Source organism: Sarcophilus harrisii, chromosome 1, assembly GCF_902635505.1.
Source record: "Sarcophilus harrisii chromosome 1, mSarHar1.11, whole genome shotgun sequence".
In the NCBI taxonomy this organism is placed as follows: Eukaryota; Metazoa; Chordata; class Mammalia; order Dasyuromorphia; family Dasyuridae; genus Sarcophilus; species Sarcophilus harrisii.
Window position 1 is genome coordinate 565,286,959 of NC_045426.1, and position 21,796 is coordinate 565,308,754.

A 21,796-nucleotide genomic window follows, 5' to 3' on the forward strand; every position below is an offset into this window, starting at 1 on the left:
AGCCTCTGCGCGCGCTCCCGAGTGTAGGGGAGTGAGGAGTGGAGGTGGCTGTGCTGCGCGTGCTCCCGGGCATAGTGACGGGGGGGGGGGGGGAAGGCGGCGTGGGGCTGAGGGCTGGGGTGGGGGGGGAAGGGGGTCGGGAGCCCACGGTCTCTCCCGTTCGTGGGGTCCGTGCGGCTGCAGGCGGCCTGCACCGCCTGAGGGCCGAAGCCGGGGCGGCTGCCTCCGGGAGATGGCAATTCTGGGTTCCAAGGGGTGAGGAGACCCGCCGCCGGCTACCGAAGGAAGAGTAGGAGGCGCCGCTGCCGCCGCCTCCTCGGAAGGCGAGCTAGCGAGGGAGGCGGACTGGCCTCGGACCCTGGTAAGAGCGCCGCGCATGGGGGGGAGGGGGGGGGCTTGGGCGGCGGGGCGGGCGAACCTTCCCGGGCCGGGCTGGGGTTCGGGACTCGGGCCCTCCCCTCCCCGGCCACCTCGTCCCCCGCCCCCCCCTCAGGCCAGGCTGGGAGGGGGCGGGAAGGCGGGCTGAGGGTGAAGTGGAGGGCGGCGCTCGATCGCTTGCTCGGTGGGGTCGTGGGTCTAGTCCTGAGCGAGACCCGCCGGAGGCCCGTGTTCTTGTCCCAGAACCGGGAGCGAGTGTTTTCGTGACCCCCGCAGTCCGGGACTGCCTGCCGCCTTCCCTTACCTCCTCTTCTCAGATTCTCCGCCTCTCCTCCAGCCGCCTGTAATAATTTCTTCTAACAATTCTATCACCCACTCTGAACACAATTTTCTCGTGGAGTGTTGGTGTCGCTCCGGATACTTCACCCTGCAGTTCCCCTAGTGCACCCCCTTTCTGTGACCCTGCAGTTCCCCATGACCTTGTAGGTTTTTTTTTTTTTCCCAGTTATTTATCATTTCATCTCCCAATTTTTCTCATTGTCGTTCCTCCATCACTTTTTTTTTTTTTTTTTTTTTAATCTTTATGCCATCGTTCTTTCCACCAACTTTGGTATTGGAGCACTCTTTGGGGGGTGTTCTTGCTTTGAGTTGTTTTCATTTGCAAAGAAACATTAACCTTAATTTCTAGTAATTTGGTTTTAATTTCTCCTTTTAAACTATTTTGTGTTGTATAGATAAACATGAATAAAGCATGAAATTTTTCACGTAAAGTATACTAGAAATAGTTGTCAAGAAGAGTAGTGTTACAAAGAAATTATTTGGACTGCTAAAATCTGAAGCATTTTGTCTCTAGCTGCATATATAGGTATGTAATAATCTGTAACTTCTTGAAAAAAATGGCATACATTGGAAACTACTAATCTAGGTTCATACTGTTTTACTACTAAGTCCTTGTTTCTTTAAACTAAATTGGAAAATAAAAAAATTAAAATCTTTTAAAACTATTTCTATTTTTTTTTTTTTTAATAGTAACTTTTTATTGACAGAATCCATGCCAGGGTAATTTTTTTTTTACAACATTATCCCTTGCACTCACTTCTGTTCCGATTTTTCCCTCCCACCCTCCACCCCCTCCCCTAGATGGCAAGCAGTCCTATATATGTTGAATATGTTCTAGTATGTCCTAGATACAATGTATGTGTGCAGATCCAAACAGTTTTCTTGTTGCACAGGGAGAATTGGATTCATAAGGTAGAAATAACCCGGGAAGAAAAACAAAAATGCAAACAGTTTACATTCATTTCCCAGTGTAAAACTATTTCTTTGATATTTAATTTCCCCCAGTTAAATGTAAACAATTTTTTACTTTTGATTTTAAAACTTTTGAGTTCCAGATTCTCACTCTGCTCCTCCCCATTGAGAAGATATAAGTGACTTTCAAAAAGGCCTTCTTTGAGTTGGGTGATTTTTAAGTAGCAGAGTATTTAGTAACAAATTAATTTTGGTAGAAATTAACTTTATAATGATTCCTAGCTATTAACTTTTAAAAAATTGAATTTATTGTGAATTGTTAGGAATTGTTCACTGGACTTCTTTGGTAGTCTAGTAGAAGGCTTCTTAAACTTTTTCCACTCTTGAGACTCCTTTTCCTCCCTGAGAAATTTTTACATGACTCCTGGTGTACAGGTATGTAAAAGCACGTATACAAATCAAACATTTCATAAGACCACCACATTCAGATATAAGATTAGGAACAACAGTTTAAGAAGCTGAGGTAAATGAAGTCATAGAGTAATGTTTTTAAATGCAGAAAATAAACACAAGGAGAGGAACGAGCGTTTTGGGGGAATGGGGAGTGTGGAGAACAGTCATTTATTAATTCGAAACTCTGTATCAAGTGCTAAGTGCTTTACAAATATTTTCCTGCATTTGATCTTCACAACTACTCTCTGAGGTAAACACTTGTATTATCCTCATTTTATAGTTGAGCAAACTGAACCAGTTAAGTGATTTGCCCAGGTTCACACTTGAATTCAGCACTTCCGGACTCCAAGTACAGTGCTCTCTCCCTTCACCACTTATTACCTAAGACGAAGCTTATTAAACTGTAGGTCATGTAACTGAATGTGGGGATTGGGAAAAATTTGGCAATAGTAAAAGGTATCAAATAATCTGCCAAGATTTAATTCTTTGTGTAAAAATAAACAAGCATATCCATCTCATTAATATGCAAATTTGCCTTCATCTTTAATAAATGGTAAATGTATACCAAATAATGGCATATGTATACCAAAGACTTGTTTTGCAATAAATTTCTTTATAATTTATTTTATCAGTTAATATTTGATTTGTATACCTATTTTATGTACTTAACACAGCATGGTGAGAGAAATTTCTCAAAAAGCTGTCATGAATAAAAGAAGTTTAAGAAGCTTTGGCCTAAAAAAACCCAATTATATTGAAATGCAGTTATAATTTTTTTAAAGTTCATAGATCATGGAAGAGATATGAAATGATGCATAACATTTATTGCTTTATTTTTAATATTAATAATTTGTGTATAATGAACTACATAACAAAAAAGGTTTTACCTTTCTTCGAGGATCATAATTTTGAATTATAATAAATCATTTAATCAGCAAATATTAATTAAGGACCAGTCATATTTCAACCATATTCCAGCCATTTCGATAGGTGTTGAGGAAAGAAAGACAAAAAGAAAAGTCCATGCCTTTAGTCTGTCAACCAGCAATATGCACCTGCTATATGTCTGGTACTTTGCTAAATGCAAGGAATAAAATGAAAGGCAAGAGACAATCCTTGCTTTTAAGGTGCTTACAGTGTAATGTAGGAGACAATATGCAAACTAGTATCTACAAATAAGAAAGATACAGATAAATTGGAGATCATTAATAGAGGCAAGCCACTGGCATTACGGGGCATGATTAAAATCTCCTTGCAGAAGATGATGCTTTAACCGATAACTGGAAGTAACCCTGGGAAACTAGGAAGTAGAGTTGAGGAGCAAGATTTAAGGTTGTGGGAGACAACTTGAAAACCACTTGGAAAAAACTTGGAATTCAGAAATGGAGTGTCAAGTTTACAAGGGAAGGGAAAAAAAAACCAGCAAGGAAGTCATTGTCACAATCTCAAGTGCGTGTGTGTCTGTGTGTCTGTGTCTGTATGAATGTAAAGTATAAAAAGAATGGAAAGGTAGGAAGGGACTGGGTTATGGAGGGCTTTATAAGTCAAATAGGAAAATGGAGTTTATATTTGATTCTACAGGTGATAGGGAGCCACTGGAGTTGATTAGAGGGGTGTTGACATGATCAGACTTGTGTTTTAGGAAGGTCACTGATTAGCTAAATGGAGGGTACATATTGTAGTAGGAAAAGACTTAAAGCAGGGAGAGCAATCAACAGGGTATTGCAATAGTTAGTGGATGAAATGGTAATATAAAAGGGGAAAAGGGAGCCTATGTAAGTGATGCTATGAAGATAGAAAACCATACTTTGCCGTCATTTGGATACAGGTGAAAGTGAGGAAACCAGTATGAAATTTGACAGGGTTGCAAGGCTGCAAGTTTGGTGATTGGATCATTGTATCTTGGAAAGCAATAGCAAAAAAGGAGGAGAGGTTTTATTCAGGATCAAGATAATGAGTTCAGTTTTGGGTATGTGGAGCTTAATTTGGAATGTCCAATAAGCAGTTGCATGTAAGCATGTTAATAAGCAGAGACTGAAAATTAGATAAATAAATTTGAGAATCATTTGCATTGAGTTTAATTGAGTCCATGGGAACTTGGGCTATTAAGTGAAGTATAGAGGGAGAAGAGAAGAGGACATAGAATAGAGTTTTGGGAACACAGAGTATGACCTGGATGAAGATCCAACAAGAGATACTGAAGAAGGGCAATTAGCTTGGTAGGAGAATCAAGAGATATCAGTGTCATTAAATCTTAGGAGAGTATCTAGGAGAAGAGTAATTGACAATGTCAGGATGCTGAAAGGTTCAGAAGCATGAGAATTGAGAAAAAGCCACTAGGTTTGGTAATTAAGACATCACCCTGGAGAAAGAATTTTCAGTTGAATGATGAGGTTGAATGCCAGACTTCCTGAGAGTTAAGAAGGGAGTGAGATGAAAGGAAGTGGAGGTATTTATTATAGAAAGTCTTTTCCATGAGTTTAGTCACCTACAAAAAGCAGAAGAGGTTGATAGCTAAAGGATGAGAGTTATCAGGTATGAAAGGATTAAGTAAGGTTTTTTTTTTTTTTTTTTTTTTTTTTGAGGATGTGTGTGGGTGTATTTGGGTGTGTTTTAAGTGGGAAGCAGATAGTTGGCCCAGGGAGACTGAAGATAAATGAGAACTTGGGAGCGATAGAGAAGAGTGTCTATTGGAGAAGACAAGAAGGAATGAGGTCATTTATGCACACAAAAGTTTGCCTTGGCAAAGAGAAAGGCCACTTCTTTGAGACTGGAGTGAAGGAAGACAAAATGGTAGAAGAGATCTTACTGATGTGAAATGAGGGAAAAGAGAAGGAGCTCTTAATAAATAACCTCAGTTTTTTCAGTGAAATATGAGGCAAGGCTTTCAGTTGAGAGGATGGAGGACTGGTGAGCCCTGGGAGGTTTGAAGATAGAGTTTAGAAGAGCCTGTGTTGAGTAGGACAGTGAGCTAATTAGGAAGGTGTAAAAGGTTTGCCTTGATAAAATCAGGTCTCTTGAGATTGTGAGAATATAAATTTGGAGTGGACATAGTATAGTTTTTACAGAAATTACGTTTCTTTATGTTAGACAGATATATATACAGAATAAATACAAGATAATGAAGGGGTGGGCCCTATTGGAAAAGAGGAACTAGATCATATTGAAAATGGCAATTGAACTGAACTTTGATAGAAACTAAGGATTCCAAGAGATAGAAAGGTGAAGGACTGCTCAGAGAGATGGGAGATGGAGTATCCTGTGTAGAGTACATGAAGCAGAATAATATATAATAATGCTGGAAGGTTAGGCTGGAGCAACATTGTGAACAACTTTACTGCCAAGTAGTAGTCTCTCCTTGATTATAGAAGCAAGAGAATCTTTATTTTTTTTTAAACTTGGGAAGTAATGGAGTCATAGGCCTGTACTATTGGCTCACTTGGCACTGTGTGGAGGATAAGGGAAGTTAAGGGGAGATAAAGAGGTAAGGGGAGAGACTTTAAAATTTTTTGGTTTATTCTGAACTTAAGAAACACTAAATGACATGTATATATTTTTTTTAATTAAAGCTTTTTATTTTTCAAAACATATATGGATAATTCTTCAACATTAACCCTTGCAAAACCTTGTATTCCAATTTCCCCTAGATGGCAAGTAGACATGGACGTTTCCAGGCACATAGCACAAAAGAAAATGATTAATTGAATGTGAAATTATGATTCTCTTTTCTTTTAATATATAATCAATTCAACATGTGACTTTTAAAGCTGCCCTGACTGTCTGATTCATTCTGTCCTCTCCTTTTTTCTCTTTTGTATATTAAAAAAAACCTCCAAAGACCCGCTTAGTTTTCTTTTCCTTTATTTCTCCTGTTTTCTTCCTCTTACCTTCCTTTCTTTTTTGTGAGGGACTGTTATATTCCTTTAACCCACCTTATCTTTCTCTACTCTTTATTGATAAAAAGAAAGAAAGAAAGAAAGCCCTTATAAGAAATATTCATGGTCCCGCAAAACAGATTCTCATCTTGGCCATTACTTCTCTGTTAGGAGTACCATGCTTATCATTGCTCCTCTGGATTCATGGATTCATGGTTCATTATTGCAATTATTGCAAAAATTCCAAAGGTTTTCAAAGATGTATTTCTTTAAAATGTTATTGTATAAATTGTTCTCCTGATTTAGATTAAGCTAAAAAAAAATACTTTGCATTTAGGTCTTCAAGTTAGGAGAGATTGAAGCAGGGAGAACAGTTAGAGTGTGGTTATTGCAATTGTGTGGGCAAGAATTGAGGGCCTACAATGCTCCTAGGGTAAGTAGAAAGAAGGGGAGAGATGCAAGAGATGTATGTGAAGGCACAAGATTTTGCAATTAAATTATCTTCATCTGTCAGTTTCTAAATGTTCATTGAGTGATCAAGCCCACATTAGACCTAGCAGTGATTTTGAATATGTGCCTACTTTGAAATTCTGTGCTATTGATTTTAATTTTTTTTGCATACACATATGCGTACATGTAATCAATTTATTTAGTAAATATTGAGTTACTCTTATAAATAGCAAGTCACATAATTATAAAATTTTGTGATGTTTGCAAAATACTGCAGCTATTATCTCATTTGATCCTTACAATGACATGTAGTACAGATACTCTTGTCTCCATTTTACAAATAAGGCAACTGAGATTGAGAGAGATTAGGTGACTTCCCCAGAATCATACAACTCGTAACTGTCTGGGGCAAGATTTGAAAATAAATCTTCCTGTCAAAATCCATCAGTTTTAGCTGATGTAACTAATGACTTATGAGGTAGATAGTACAAATAAGTTCGGATATGTAGGTATGGGACCCATCTTTAGTAGGAAAGAAATGATTGAATACATAGAAACTGATGAGATTTTAGAGGAGAGAGTGAAGAGGAAAAAAGAATCTACAGAGTTGTGTACACTTAGTAGGAAAATAATTATAATCTTGAAAAGCAGACTTTGAGAAACAGAAAAGTAGAAGGACATTGAGAGAATAGTGTTATAAGGAAGAGTATCTAGGAGGAAGAGGAAGACACTATCAAAATTTGTAGAAAGATCAAGTAGAATGTGGACTGAGAAAAAGCAAATGTATTTTACAGTTGAGATTATTGGCAAACTGAGAATACACAAATTTCATTGAGCAGTGTAGTCAGAAATCAGATTGTAAATACAATTCCTTTTCTAGGAGGATAGGTAAATCTTACTAAAAATCTCATGGGGAATATTCCTTATTGCCAGATTATCAGAATTATTTGACACAGAAGGAATCTTCAGACTAACATATTGTACTACTTTCAATTTAGGGACTTGATAATTCACAACCATACTTTACAACTCTAATCTTATCTCCTTAGAGAATATAACGTCTTCATTCAGTTCACTGGTGGTTCTAGTTGTATAACTTGAGAGAAAATTGAGTATGTTAATAGTTTGAATTTTAAGTTAAGATTACATTTAAATATTTTTAAAAGAAATTTTAAAAAGATGTTTCCATCACGTCATCATTCTTATTTGATCACAATTTACCTCTGTTCCAATAATCTAAAAGCATCATTATAGAAATTAAAAAGTTGGTTGGGATAATTTGGGTAGAGGTCAGTGCCAGAAAAATACTCTTGGTCTAAGATGTTAAAAGGGAAATGTTAAAGCTTTTTTGAAATACAGGGATATGACAAAGTTACAGCTTTCAAAGTATTTACCCTTCAAATAGTTATTAGTTACTATATACAATTCCCTTATATAATGTAGAAAAAAGAGCATAATAACTAACATATTTGTATTTTGATTTACTAAGGATACATTATCTAATTTGATTCTTATACCAGTGAAATAGATGAGAAAATTCAGCTTCGGGTTGTGTTTTTCCCCAAAGTCACATTGTAGGTTTATGACACAGGTTTTCTGATAACGAGTCCAATTCTTTGCCAGTATACCAATAACTGATAAAAGGTATTATGCACAAGTGCTATGAGATTAGTCCAAGAAAGTGTTTTTGGAGTGCGGCAAAATAAGATACCATATATTTGGGGTGATTAGGAAAGGCTTCATGCAGAAAGCAGCATTTGAGTTCAGCCTTGAGTGATAGGTTTTTATGTTAGGGCTCAACTTAAATATTTATTAAAGATTTGTAGTTTATGTAGAGCACTGTGTTAAGGGAAATACAAAGTTTAGATAATACAGTCTTCATGGAATTTGTATACTGTAATAAGGTAATATAACATAAACATATAATACATAGTGGTAAATATGTATGGCAGAAGTAATTCTTGTCACTTTTCCCATATCTTCCCACACACCTCCAGGGAGAAAAAAAAGGAATTCTGAGGGAAAAGTCATTAACAACTTATGAAAAGGGGCATTTTAGACTTGGGAGTCAGAAGACCTCAGTTCGAATCTCTGGCCTTCTATTTCATAATTATGGGATTTTGGGTAAGTCGCTTATATTAAAAGACGGTAATAATTCCCCTGCTTACCTCAAACGTTGTAAGAATCAAATGAGATGATGAATACAGAGTACATATATTTGTGAGTTATAATTATAGTAGAATTTAAGAAGACTAAGATGGTTGGGAGGAAATTCCAGACTGAAGGTACAATTTGAGTAACAATGTGGAGGCAGACAAAGGGAGATATGTAAGCAGGAAAATTAGAGATGGGTCTATTTGGTTAATGGGGGAAGGGCATTTTAGGTGAAGATAAACTAAGGATTGGAAATGGGAAAGTGGGTTATGTTTTGAGGACATGAGGTATACCTCATGGAAACAGAAATGAAATTGGAAAGGTAGTTTTAGATGAGTACACAGAAACCTGAGTACTGGGCAAGGGATTTTAGACTACAATAGGCTATTGCCTGTTGAATGTTTAGATTTGTTTTTTAAACAATAAATTTCATTAGTTCTCTGTTACTTTCAGGTTTAAATATAAAACTGTTGACTTTTAAAGCCTTTTATAACATGGTCCCTTCCTACATTTCAGTCTCTTTAAGCCTTACTCCCCTTTATGTACTTTGCAATTGCGTGACAATGGTCTCCTTCCTCACATATGACTGTTTTCTAACTAAATCATTTCATTGGCTGTCCTCATTCCTGGAGCTTTCTCCTTTTTCCTGTGTCTATCTTCGGTCTTTCTTAGATTCCTGCAAACCTCACCATCGGCAGTACTTAAACTTAGTGCCATCTAGCTGAAATTTATCTTCAATTCATATTTGTATATTGCCTTCCCCATTAGACTATGAGTTTTTTGAGATTATGGACCAGTTGTATTTTTCTTTCTTTATGTCCCCAGTTCTTAGCACAATGTTTTTGGATATAATAGGTGTTCAATAAATGCTTGTTGCTAGCTTGCTTACTAGGGAAATAACTTGATCTGACCTGTGTTTTAAGAGGATTACTCTTGGAATAGTGGGCCAGATGGTTTGGGATAGAGAGAGATTGGAATCCAAGAGAGCAGTTAAAATGAAGGGACTAGAGATGGGCTCTATGTTCCCTTCTAGCTCCAAATTTGTAACCCTATTGTAGTAGTCCTGATACAACAATAAAAATAGCAATCACTCTTATTTACATGGCTTATTGGAGAAGGAAATGGCATGTCACTCCAGTATCTTTGCCAAGAAAGCTCCACAGACATTGCAAAAAATCAGACATGGCTGAACAACTGAACAACTACAAAAGTAGTTTAAATACAATGCTATATATATTTACAAATACAGTGCTGGTACTAGTATTGAACCATGTCTAAGTACCATTCTATTTAAGTTCATTATCAAGTTGGTATAAGAAGGTGAATTTTTTAGGCTAGGCAACTTTTAAAGACACTTTACCAAGTTATTTCCTTGAAATATTCAAGTAAAGTTTATATAGCACTATCTTTTTTTTATTATTATTTTTAATAGCTTTTTATTTACAAGTTATATGCATGGGCAATTTTACAGCATTGACAATTGCCAACCTTTTGTTCCAATTTTTCCCCTCCTTCCCCCTACCCCTTCCCCTAGATGGCAGGATGACCAATACATGTTAAATATATTAAAGTATAAATTAAATACAAAATAAGTATACATGTCCAAACCAGTATTTTGCTGTACAAAAAAAATCGGATTCTGAAATATTGTACAATTAGCCTGTGAAGGAAATCAAAAAATAGAGGCGGGCAAAAATATAGGGATTGGGAATTCAATGTAATGGTTCTTAGTCATCTACCAGAGTTCTTTCGTTGGTTGTAGCTGGTTCAGTTCATCACTGATCCATTAGAAATGATTTGGTTCATCTCATTGCTGAAGATGGCCAAGTCCATCAGAATTGATGATCATATAGTATTGTTGTTGAAGTATATAATGATGTATAGCACTATCTTAACAATCATATCTAATAAATATTAGATTTTATTTTTGGAACCCAGACTGAATTATAAGTCCAGTTTTTGATCTATTATTCTCACTTCCTGCTGGTTTCCTGTTGGTGGCAATGGAAATATAAAGAGTAGGTAAAATTGTCAGAATTTAGAGGTAATTACTGATTATCCATAAGTCAAATGACTCCAAGGTTTGAAGCCAGGGTACTTAGGAAAATAATGATGTCATAATAAAAGAACAGAGAGAAAACATGATTTTGGCTTTGTAAATGTTGGGTTTGGGATTCCAGTTGGTACACTCAAATGAAACTAGCTATTGGCAATGAGAAATGTGGTTCTGGATCTGAGGTAGTAGTCTGGATCTAACTAACTTGTTCTTGGAATCACATAGAAATGAGAGTTGAAGCCATGGTGATGAATGAAATTTCAATTTTTATCAAGAGTGAGCTGGTGAAGCTTCAAACTTCAAAGGAATAGAAGGAAAAATCCAGTTTCTAGTGTGTTCAATAGCTTTATGTTATAGCTACAGCCTCCCATTGGGACTCTTCCTCAAGTCTCTCTTCATCCAATCCATTCTCTCCGTTCAGTCAATAGTGATTTTCCTAAAATAAGGATCCAACCATATTAAACCCCTACTAAATAAACTATTGGTCCTTACTGCTTCTAGGATTAAATATGAAATTCTTTGTTATTTAAATCCCCTAGCCCTTTTATTGATGTCTTCTGTTTCTATAGCGCCACAATATCCAAAGTATCCTTCCTTCTTCCCCTCCTTCAGAGCTATCCCAAATGACAAATATTTTTTCTAGAGAGGAGAAAAATGTCAACACAACTAATTACTACATTGAAAGTCTGAAAAATGTATATGTGTGACAGCTGTGAATCTTCTTAACTCCTTGAAAAGAGAAGATTGGTAGTGTCTTCTCATATCTCTTTATGTGAATTCCACTTGATCTTTATATAATTTTGTTACAATTTTTTTTTTGGTGTGTTGCTCTTTCCATTTAAATTATTGTAGTTACTATGTAACTTTCTTGGCTCTTTGTATCAATTAAAACAGATCTTTCACATGCATCTCTATATCATAAATACTTTTTTATATCGCAAATCATTTTATTAATATTCTAATTGGTCATTCCCCAGTGATGGGCATCTATTTTATTTCTAAGCTATCACAAAAAAGTGCTGCTATAAATATTTTGGAGTATATGGGGACTTTTTTTTTCTTGATGGGTTCTCAGTGTAAGCTCAGTAATGGATTCTTGTTCATTGAGTTTGGACAGATGAACCACTTTATTTGCATAATTCCCAAGTTACTTTCTAAAATGATTGCACCATTTCACAACTTCACCAACCATGTATTAATGTGCCTATTTTCACACACCTCTGCCAATATTCACTATTGCCTTTTATCATTTGGGGCAATTTGTGGTATGTGACCCTCCTAATTTGCAAGTCTTTTTATACCTTAGTCCCACTACTTACTCTTCCATCCAGTGATTGGTGTTCTTCCTCCTCAATTCTGTCTGCTGCCTTCTCTTAGGTCTCAACAAAAATCTCATTTTCTGCAAGAATCTTTTCCCAACCCCTTTTAATTCTAGTATCTTCCTTCTGTTAATTATTTCCAATTTTCCCCATATATAGCTTGTTTGTTAGATATTTGTTATCTTCCCCAATTAGATTGTAAGCTTCTTGAGGACTATCTTTTGCCCTTTTTGTATCTGCCTTGTCCCTACTTAGCACAGTCAGTGGGAAATAAATAGTAGGTGCTTAATAAATATTTAGGGATTGGTATTTATTATCTCAGTTTTTAAGCAAATATATATGTGTAAGATTATATAGTTATGTATCTTTAGCTTTTAGAGACATTTTATAAGGAATTGTTTAATTTGTTATCTTATAGTTGTAAGAAATCTGCATTGGGAACTAAATTTACACAGTATAACTTAAGTGTGTGTGTTTTTTTTAAACATCTAAGAGGTCATGATTCTTCATATATGAAAATGAAACTTAGTTCAGTATAAGTAGGTGGTAATATTAGATTTGTATTATATTAGATTATACATCTTTGAAATTTGCAAATAGCATTAGGTCTAAGATTTGTGACCATGATACATATATCAATAGCAGATATACTAGTGGATCTGTGACACTGTTGATGCCAGTATTCCCCCCAACACTACAAATCACAGCCTTTGTCTTCATAGCTATATACTTCTGGTAGTTCTTTCTCCTCAAGGGGTCTACCCAGTGTGCTGAGTCTATTTATTTATTTATCTTGAAATTGTGGGGCACCAGTGTAGCATAGTTGTTCATCTGTCATTTGTTGCTCTAAATGTTTGTGGGACCAGTCATGTGTCAGAAGTCAAGTGATTCTGGCAGTTATAGGTTAAGGTTAGAGTAGTATAGTAGAGAATCCTGGATGTGGCCCCAAAAGATGTGGGTTCAAATAAGTCATTTACTCTCTCTGGGTCTCAGTTTCCTCATCCAAAAAAAAAAAGGGGGGGGGGAATTTTACCAAATGTCCAAAGTTGCTTTTCTAGCATGTAGTCTGATTCTGTAATCTGTCATACTATCCTTTCAGGCCTGGATCTCTCCCTATGTATAAATGACTCAAATTGATATTCTGTATCAATCAACACTAAGCAACAGAAGCAAATGACCATTTAGTTTGGAGCATTAACGTTGAAAAACCTCATTTGAGGAAGTAGAGAATTAACAAATTTAATCATTTTCAAACTATATCTATACTTCTCTTTAAGAATAGAAGTTGCATATTTGTGGTGCAATAAATGGAGTATTGAGCAGCTAAATGTGAAGCAGATAGAGTGCTGAGTCTGGAGATAGAAAGACCTGAATTCAAATGTAGCCCCAGATATGTACTAGTTGTGTAATCCTGGGCATGTCACTTAATCTGTTTGCCTAAAAAAGCCCCTAGTTGATGCAGGAGGGGCTTACATAGGTCAATGAATGAGCTAAAACATGCATAGTTACCCAAAATGGACAGGTCATAGTGGAGAGTTCCCCCCCCCCAAAAAAAAAAAAAAAGTGATTTAACAGAGAAGGAAATGACAAACTACCACACTGTCTTTGCCAAGAAATTCCCATGGGAAAATTGTCCATTGCGGTCATGAAGATTTGGGCACTACTGAATGAAAAACAAAGATAGAATGCTGAACTTGGTTTCAGGAAGATTTGAATTCAGATCTGTTTGTGTGACCCTAAGACAGTTTCCTTACCCTCTTACTCAGTTTCCTCATCTCTAAAATGGAAATGATGATAATAACAGCACTTATTGTTAGGATTAAGTGGGGTAGCATGTAAACTACTTTGCAAATCTTAAAGATCTATATAAATGCTAGTTATTTATTTAAAAGGTATCCATAGAATTATTTTAATTATCCCTAGGACATGTGAAAGATTTTATTTTTTTAAAATGTATTACTTGAAATTTTAAAAGAATAAGTAGTTCCTTAAATTAGGGTGTTGAAGCAGATTTTTTGAAGTATTTGAACACTATATTTTAAAAATGTGTATATTGCCCTTTCTGTTAAAAATAGTGGATATAATAAAGCACAGAATAGTATTGGAAAGTAATTGAGTATGGCTTAGTCAGAAAAACCTACTTTAAAATCCAGTCTCAGACCTTAGCAAGGTAATCACAGGATTGATTTTTTAAAAGTATTTACAATGGTTTGCAGTGTAACAGAAAAATACGATAAAATTTTTAAAAGATTTTTATTTTTTGTTAAAATAATTTTGTTTCTTTGTTCATCAGCAAACAAGTATTTTCATATACAAGCAATTGAAAAAGAATTCTGTTTATGAAAACATTAATCTTTTTTATGTAATCTTGTCTTTTTCAAGTAAATAGTTCATTTAACAACATAGTACCAGCCTGGCCTATATATTTGTATCCTTTTTTTGAACTTTCTCCTCTCATGTAAAATTTTTCATGTTTTATTGACATATTTTTGTATCACTGTATATTTTTCCTCAACTCTCAACCTTCTCCCACAAAACTAAAAGCCCTCCTTTGTAACAAAATGTAAAATTCACACATTAGTCATGTCTGAAAATGTATTTTTCATTCTGTATTTCTAGTCCATTATTATGCTGCCAAGTTGATAAGCATTTTTCATTAGTTTTCTGGAATCTGGATTGATTAATGTTTTTGATGTTTTTAGAGTTGATGTCTTTCAAAGTTGTTTTCTCTTTACATTACTGAAGTCATTACATAAATTATTCTTCCAGTTCTGTTCATTTTACTTTGCAACAATATATAAGTTTTCTCAGGTTACTTTGTATTAGTCATCATTTTTAGAAGGTAATAATATTCTAATATATCTATTTATTTATTTTGTTTGTTTGTTTTTTGCTGAGACAGTTGGGATTAAGTGACTTGCCTAGGGTCACACAGCTAGGAAATGTTAAGTGTCTGAGATCAAATTTGAACTCGGGTCCTCCTGACTCAGGGTTGGTGCTCTATCCACTGCACCATCTAGCTGTCCTAGTATCTATTTACTTTAATTTGTTCACTTATTCCCTAATTAATGGGTACTCATTTTGTTTCCAGTTCTTTCCTATAACAAGAAGTGCTGTTGTTATAAATATTTTATATACATAGGTTATTTTTCTCACTTTGGAGAGATATATGCTTAGCAGTGATATTGCTGGATTATATAGTATGCACAGTTCATTGACTTTGGGAATATAGTTCCATATTTCTTTTCAGAATGATTATTTCTGTTTTTTGAAGAGATTAGGTAGCTATTTTGTGTGAGTTTAGTCCAGTTACTTAAACTCTTTATCCAGCCTGTTCTTCATTAGAAAAATAGGGACAATAATACTTGTATTATCTCTATGAAAGGCTGGTTTTGGAGAAAGCATATAGTAAGAATTAATTGTTATAGGAATTTATACAACTTTTAGGTAATAAACATTTTAAAATTTCAAAAGATCTGCAATTTCATTGTTACATTTACTCCTTCTACCAATAATTTACATCCTTATTTCAGCAGGCAAATTCATTAGTTGTTTTGTTCTCTCTCCTCCCCATCAATCTCCTCCCTTCCTCATCCACACCCCCAGTCTTCAGTAAGTAAGCCAATCTTTTAACTTAAGAGTTAGAAGGGATTTCAGATGCCATCTATTCCAGTGCCATAAGAAAGAATTATCTCTTAAGACATTTTCTGGGAATGGTCTTCTGATGCACTTCATTGGATAATATTTGCAAAGCACATATAGATGCTTAATAAATGTTTGTTTCCTTCCTTTGCTTTCTTTAATCTTCTATGAAGATATTTATATATGTGGACTCACTTGTTCCTGATGCCATACCTTTTGGCTGTATCTGTTGTCATGCTTAGAATGGAACTAGATTTTGGAGAGTCCTGAATGTCAACTGGATAGACTTTATCCAGTAGGCAGTAGGACATCACCAAAAGTTTTTGAGTAGAGGAATGGTTAGGAGAAATTTTGCATTTAGAGTAGCAGTATGAAGGATGGAGTGGGAGAAAATAGACAAGAAGTAGGAAGACCAAATAGGAAACTGTAATAACAGCCTAGTAGAGAAGAAATCCTGAAATAAGAGTGATTGTAGGAGGAGTTGAAATACTAGTTTTATTTTCTGTAGTCCCAGATAGACCATAGGTAAAAATTGTGTGGAGGCACATTTTAGGCTATTAGAAAGAAAAATTCTAAATTTTATGAGTTGTCTAAAAATGGTATAGGTTACTTTGTAAAGTAGTGATTTGCTTATCATTAAAGATGTTCACATAGAAACTGAATAATTATAATTTAGGGCACTGCAGGAACAATTTGTACATTGGCCAGGTGACTGCACTAGATACTCTGAGGTGTTTTCTAATTCTGAGATCCTGGAAATCTAATGAAAGGTTTTAAGCATTAAATGCAAACAATGCTCTGTATTTTTTAAAACTTCAGAATTTACCAATATAAATTATGATGTAATACTTTTATGTGTGCGTTATCTCATTTAATCCTCAAGAAATTATGATGTAGACCAGTAACTTAACTCCAAGGTCACTCAAATAGAATATGGTACATTGTAACCTTTGACTCCTGGTTTTGTGCTTTTTTCCTTTTCACTCTGCACTAGGCTACTTTTCATGTTTAATGAAGTCAGTTTAACAAATTTGGAAAGGATCTTAGAGGAGATCATTAATGTAATTTGTAATTAAACAGTAATATCTATTTGTTTATATCTGTATAGCTAACCTGAAGCTTTTTCTTGTCATAACCTTTATGTTATTAAACTAATCTACACAGCAAGATTTTGGGATTTCTGTTGTATTGATATGGAAACTTTCTGATTGCCTCGCTCAATAACAGTATTTTATTTTGCAATAAAAAAAGTCATAAATATTTTATCTTTATAGGAAGAAGAAATTACCATTTTTAGAGAAGACTTGGGTTTAAGTATCAGTTCTACCCTTTAATTTATTTATCCTTGAGTAAGTTATGTAATATCTTTAGATGTTATTTCCCACTACCGCCGTTTTCCTTATTTTTCCACAGTATCTGATTCCTTATTTCAATCCTCCTTAGTCTACCTACCGCCAGAGTCCGAACCAAACACAGTAGGGAACAAATTTGCTTGCATTTTAATCTTTAACTTTTTTCATTTCCATCTTTCAGGCTCTCTTGGAGACCTGACTCCCTTCTGATGACATAGCTTCCCTGACAACTCTTTGTGTTACTGATTTCACTTGAATATTTCTTGTTCCCCAATGCCACATTGAGGTTTTCCCTCTGTTACTATTACTCAGTGATCCACATCTATCAGCGGATCAAAATTCTGCCAACTCTTGTCTACATACCTTCAGAACACTTCTCTTACATCTCCACTGAGTTCAGTACTGTCTTCAAACTAAAATATCCCAACCTCCCAGCTCTTCAAACTTTTCATTTCTGTAACCTTACTTTTCCATCCCACTGTATTCCCACCCAAAGTTTATCCTGCCATTGATCTTACTATCACCCCAAAAATACACCCTCCATATTATGAACTCTGAAATTCTTATATTTGATCACAATCTATTGGCTTGACATCCCTTCCTCTGTCTTTCAGTACCAAATCTGCTCTTTGTCCGTCCACACTGTGGGCAATTCCTTAATCTCCCTCAGTTTTTTGTTAGGCTTTCACCCCTAAACTAGCCACACATTGCCCATCTTGATTTATTAATAAACAAGTTCAAAGTTACTTTTATTTTCCTCCTCCTCTGTTCTTAGCATCCTTATTTTATTGTCATTTATGCCCTGTCAAGCCTCAGTGTTATATCACTCTCACCATCTTCTGTCTTCATTCTACACACATGCTCCTAAATAAAGGTAGAGAAAATTATATAATTGTTTTGACTGGGTCCACTTTAGATTTGTGTTATATAGCTTCTATTGGGCCCTTACTGAAGCCACACTGTTGGTTTACACCTTCCTAATTAGATCATTATCGTTCAACACAGTGATTTCCAAAATTTTTCATTTTTCATCAGACCCCCATAAGATTTTCTTTCTCATCTTCTCAGCTTAGAACCTTGCCTCATTTCTTACAGAAAAAATTGAGCCCATTTCTTGAGATGTCCCTCTTTTTTTCATCTCATAACATTTTGGTTTCTTCTGCTACCATCACCCCCTTTACTTTTGTTTTATATGAAGAAGTGGCCCTTTTTATAAGTTCCTCCAGTTTTTCTCTTCTCACTTTTTTCTTTATTCTGCAGTTAGGCTTCAGACTTCAGCATTCAACCAAAGCTCTCTCAGAATTTGGCAAAGATCTCTTAAATTGTCAAATCTAATGGTATCACTATTCATCCTTTTTTGACCTTTATATAGTCTTTGACACTGAACATCTACGTACTTTCTAATCACTTTTAGTTCTCTTTCTACCTGTTTGACCATGTCATTCTTAAGTCTCCTTTACTGGATTTTCATCTAGGTCATGCCTGCTAAACATGAGTGTTTTACTCTTGTCTATACCTTATTTCTTTTCCCTTTATACCATTTCATTTAATGATCTCAGCAGCTCTCAGGGATTCAATTATCATCTCTATGCTAATGATTCTCAGATCCATTAATCCTTCCTTAACAAATCTGATGATCTTCAGTCTTGTATCTACAACTTCCTGTTAAATATCTTGAACTGGATGTTCCATAGACATCTAAAACTTAACATATCCCAAACTAAATCCAAACCCTTTCCCCTTTCAAGTTTCTCTGTTACTGTTAAGGTTGCCATCATTCTCTCACTTCCTCAGGATCATAACCTAAGTGTTATTCTTGACTCCTTATTCTCTCTCACCCTCTATATTCAGACTGTTGTCTGTTCTTTTCACCATTTTAAGAAAATGCATTAACTTATGTAAAACTTAAATAGAAAAAAAAGGTCATATGCACAGCAAAATATAAAAGCAGATTCAAAATATGAAACAATTTCCATTTCAAGAAAGTGTATAATTAACATGAGCAATGTATGACAATATGACAGTGTACTGTCAGTCTTTTCTTTGCTTCTTTGTAGGTTTTCTTTTGTTCTGTGTTCACTTTTTACTTTATTCTTTTCCCCCCTTTCCTCTCCCCCACTTCCCTTAAGCAGGCTGCAATATATTTATACAGACACACACTACATGCATATATACATATATATGCATATGTATGTACATATTCATAGATATCTATAATTATATACATATATAGATTTATATATATATATAAAGTTATATTACACTTATTTGTCTTTTGTTTCTTTGAAGGAAGATAATATCTTTTTTTTATAGGTCTAAATTTCCATATTTTTCTAAATCCAACTACATCACAGCAATATTCCAATCTCATACTTTCTAGTTGTTTTAAATAGATTAAAACTATATTAATATGGCTGATAAATAGTGCAGTTTTCCTATTTTTCTCCTTTGAATCTATTTTAACGTTAATGATTACTAAACTTAAATGCTTACTAAAACTAAAAAACTACTTTTTTCGTAATAAATTCCACTCCTGATCATTATTATTGTCTTTGTGTATCTCTTGTTTCCTATCTCTTTTGACTCCTCTACTTCTATCTGCCACCTTACCTTGCTATTACTTACTTTACCCCTCTAAGAATCCTCCCTTATCCTTCCCGCCCAACTTTTCCCTTGCTCTTTATCCCCTTTCTTTCTTCTTCTTTTTTTTATTATAGCTTTTTATTTAAAAGATATATGCATGGGTAATTTTTCAGCATTGACCCTTGCAAAAACCTTCTGTTTCAACTTTCCCCCTCCTTCCGCCCACCCTCTCCCCTAGATGGCAGGTAGACCAATACATGTTTAAATATGTTAAAGTGTATGTTAAATACAATATATGTATACATATCCATACAGTTATTTTGCTGCACAAGAAAAATTGGACTTAGAAGGAAATCAAAAATGCAAGAGGACAAAAACAGAAGGAGTGGAAATGCTGTGTTGTGGTCCACACTCAGTTCCCACAGTCCTCTCTCTGGGTGCAGATAGTTTTCCTCAATCCCAGACCATCTGAACTGGTTCAAATTATCTCATTGTTGAAAAGAACTATGTCCATCAGAATTGAATCATCATATAATCTTGCTGTTGCTGTGTACAATGATCTCCTGGTTCTGTTTATTTCACTTAACATCAATTCATGTAAGTCTCTCTAGGCCTTTCTGAAATCATCCTGCTGGTCATTTCTTACAGAACAGTAATATTCCATAACATTCATATACCACAATTTATTCAGCCATTCTCCAAACATTTTTGCACATAAAGGTCCCTTTCCCTTCTTTAAGATCTCTTTAGGATATAAGCTCAGTCTTAACACTGCCAGATCAAAGTATACCATTTCTTTTGATCTAGATGTTTTCCCCATTTTAACAGCTTTGAAATATATTCTCCTCTCTCCTTATACTGCTGGAATGGTCCTTGTCTCATCAGACAATATCTTACTGGTTGGTTTGCTTGCCACAAATATTTCCCCACTGCAGTCCATTCTCCGATTAGCCTCCAAAGTGATTTTTCTAAAGCACATATATAACTATGTCAGTCCCCTCCCTATTCAGTAAAGTCCAGTAGCTCTTTGTCACCTCTAGGATTAAATATAAAATTCTCTGTTTAGCACTTTAAAGCCTTTAATAACCCAGTTCCCCTCCTTCACTTTCCCTTCCCATCCATTTTTTCCTTAAATCTTACATATGTCCCACAAACTCTTTGTTTCAGTGATGATGGTCTTCTTTCTTGTTTCTTGAACGAGATAGTCCATTTTAGCTCTGAATATTTTCACTGATTGATTGCCATGCTTGGAATGTCTCCCTCCTCATTCCTACCTTCTGATTTCCTTGGTTTCCTTCAAGTTCCAGCTAAAATCTTCTACAGAAATGTCTTTTCCTAAACTTCTTAATTCTAGTGCCTTCTCTGTCTCGATTATTTCATGTTTATCCTATATGATTTTTGTAGATTGTTCTTCAGTCTGGATTTTGAACTCAGGTCTTCCTGACTCCAGGCCCAGTGTCCTATTCACTGAGCCACCCAAATGCCTTATACTTAATAGGATTCCAAATTATTTCTTATAATTTTGATGTGATTTCACCTTTGTTTTTTCTTTAGGCAATTTGATTTTTGGTCCTTTTTAATTAGGTTGACTGGTGCTTCATCAGCTTTACTAAAATTTTTAAAGAACTATCTTTTAGCTTTACTTTTCATTTCTTTAGTTTTTCCATTTTATCTATACCTTCAGTAGTTTTTACTATACTATTATGCTTCTATTAAGTTTATTTGCAGGCTTTCATTAAAAAAAAGCACATTTCATTTATTAATTCACCTCTTGTTTTGTAATTGTATATTGTTAAAGAATGTATTTTACTTCGAGGACTATTTTAATACTTTTGGTGATTTATTTCATCTTCATTATTTACTTTTACATTTTGATGGTTTGTTCTTTGATATACTTGTTTAAGATTGCTGTTGGATCTCCATTTGGATCTGTGTCTTTTGTTTCTGCTTCCTTATTTGATTGCTATTTTTATTGTAGAGCATATGCTTACTATTTCTGACATTTTTTGTTTTTACAATAACATGTGTGATTTAATACATGGTCAATTTTTGTAAAATTTCTGTGTTTAGCAAAGAAATGTGTAAGCCCTTTAACAGATCCATTTAGAAGATATTATTAATTTTTTTTTAGCACTACTTTGTCCATCAGTTCCATTCTTTTTGATTTTTTATATTTCTGTTAAAATTTGTCCAAAACTGAGATTAGTTTATAGTGTTTACCTTGTGTCAGATCCTTTGCTAAAATTATTATTTTATTTAATCCTCCAACAACCCTAAGAGGTA

General features: G+C 35.0%; 1 protein-coding gene across 1 annotated transcript in view; it reads left to right on the forward strand.

Annotated features, from left to right (window-relative positions):
* Positions 1–283: 283 nt before the first annotated feature.
* Positions 284–21,796, forward strand: part of WWP1 (WW domain containing E3 ubiquitin protein ligase 1) — a 138,132-nt gene continuing 116,619 nt past the window's right edge. The window contains exon 1 of the mRNA XM_031946951.1: positions 284–361. The gene's annotated coding sequence lies outside the window, so the exon portion shown is untranslated. The remainder of the gene's footprint in view (positions 362–21,796) is intronic.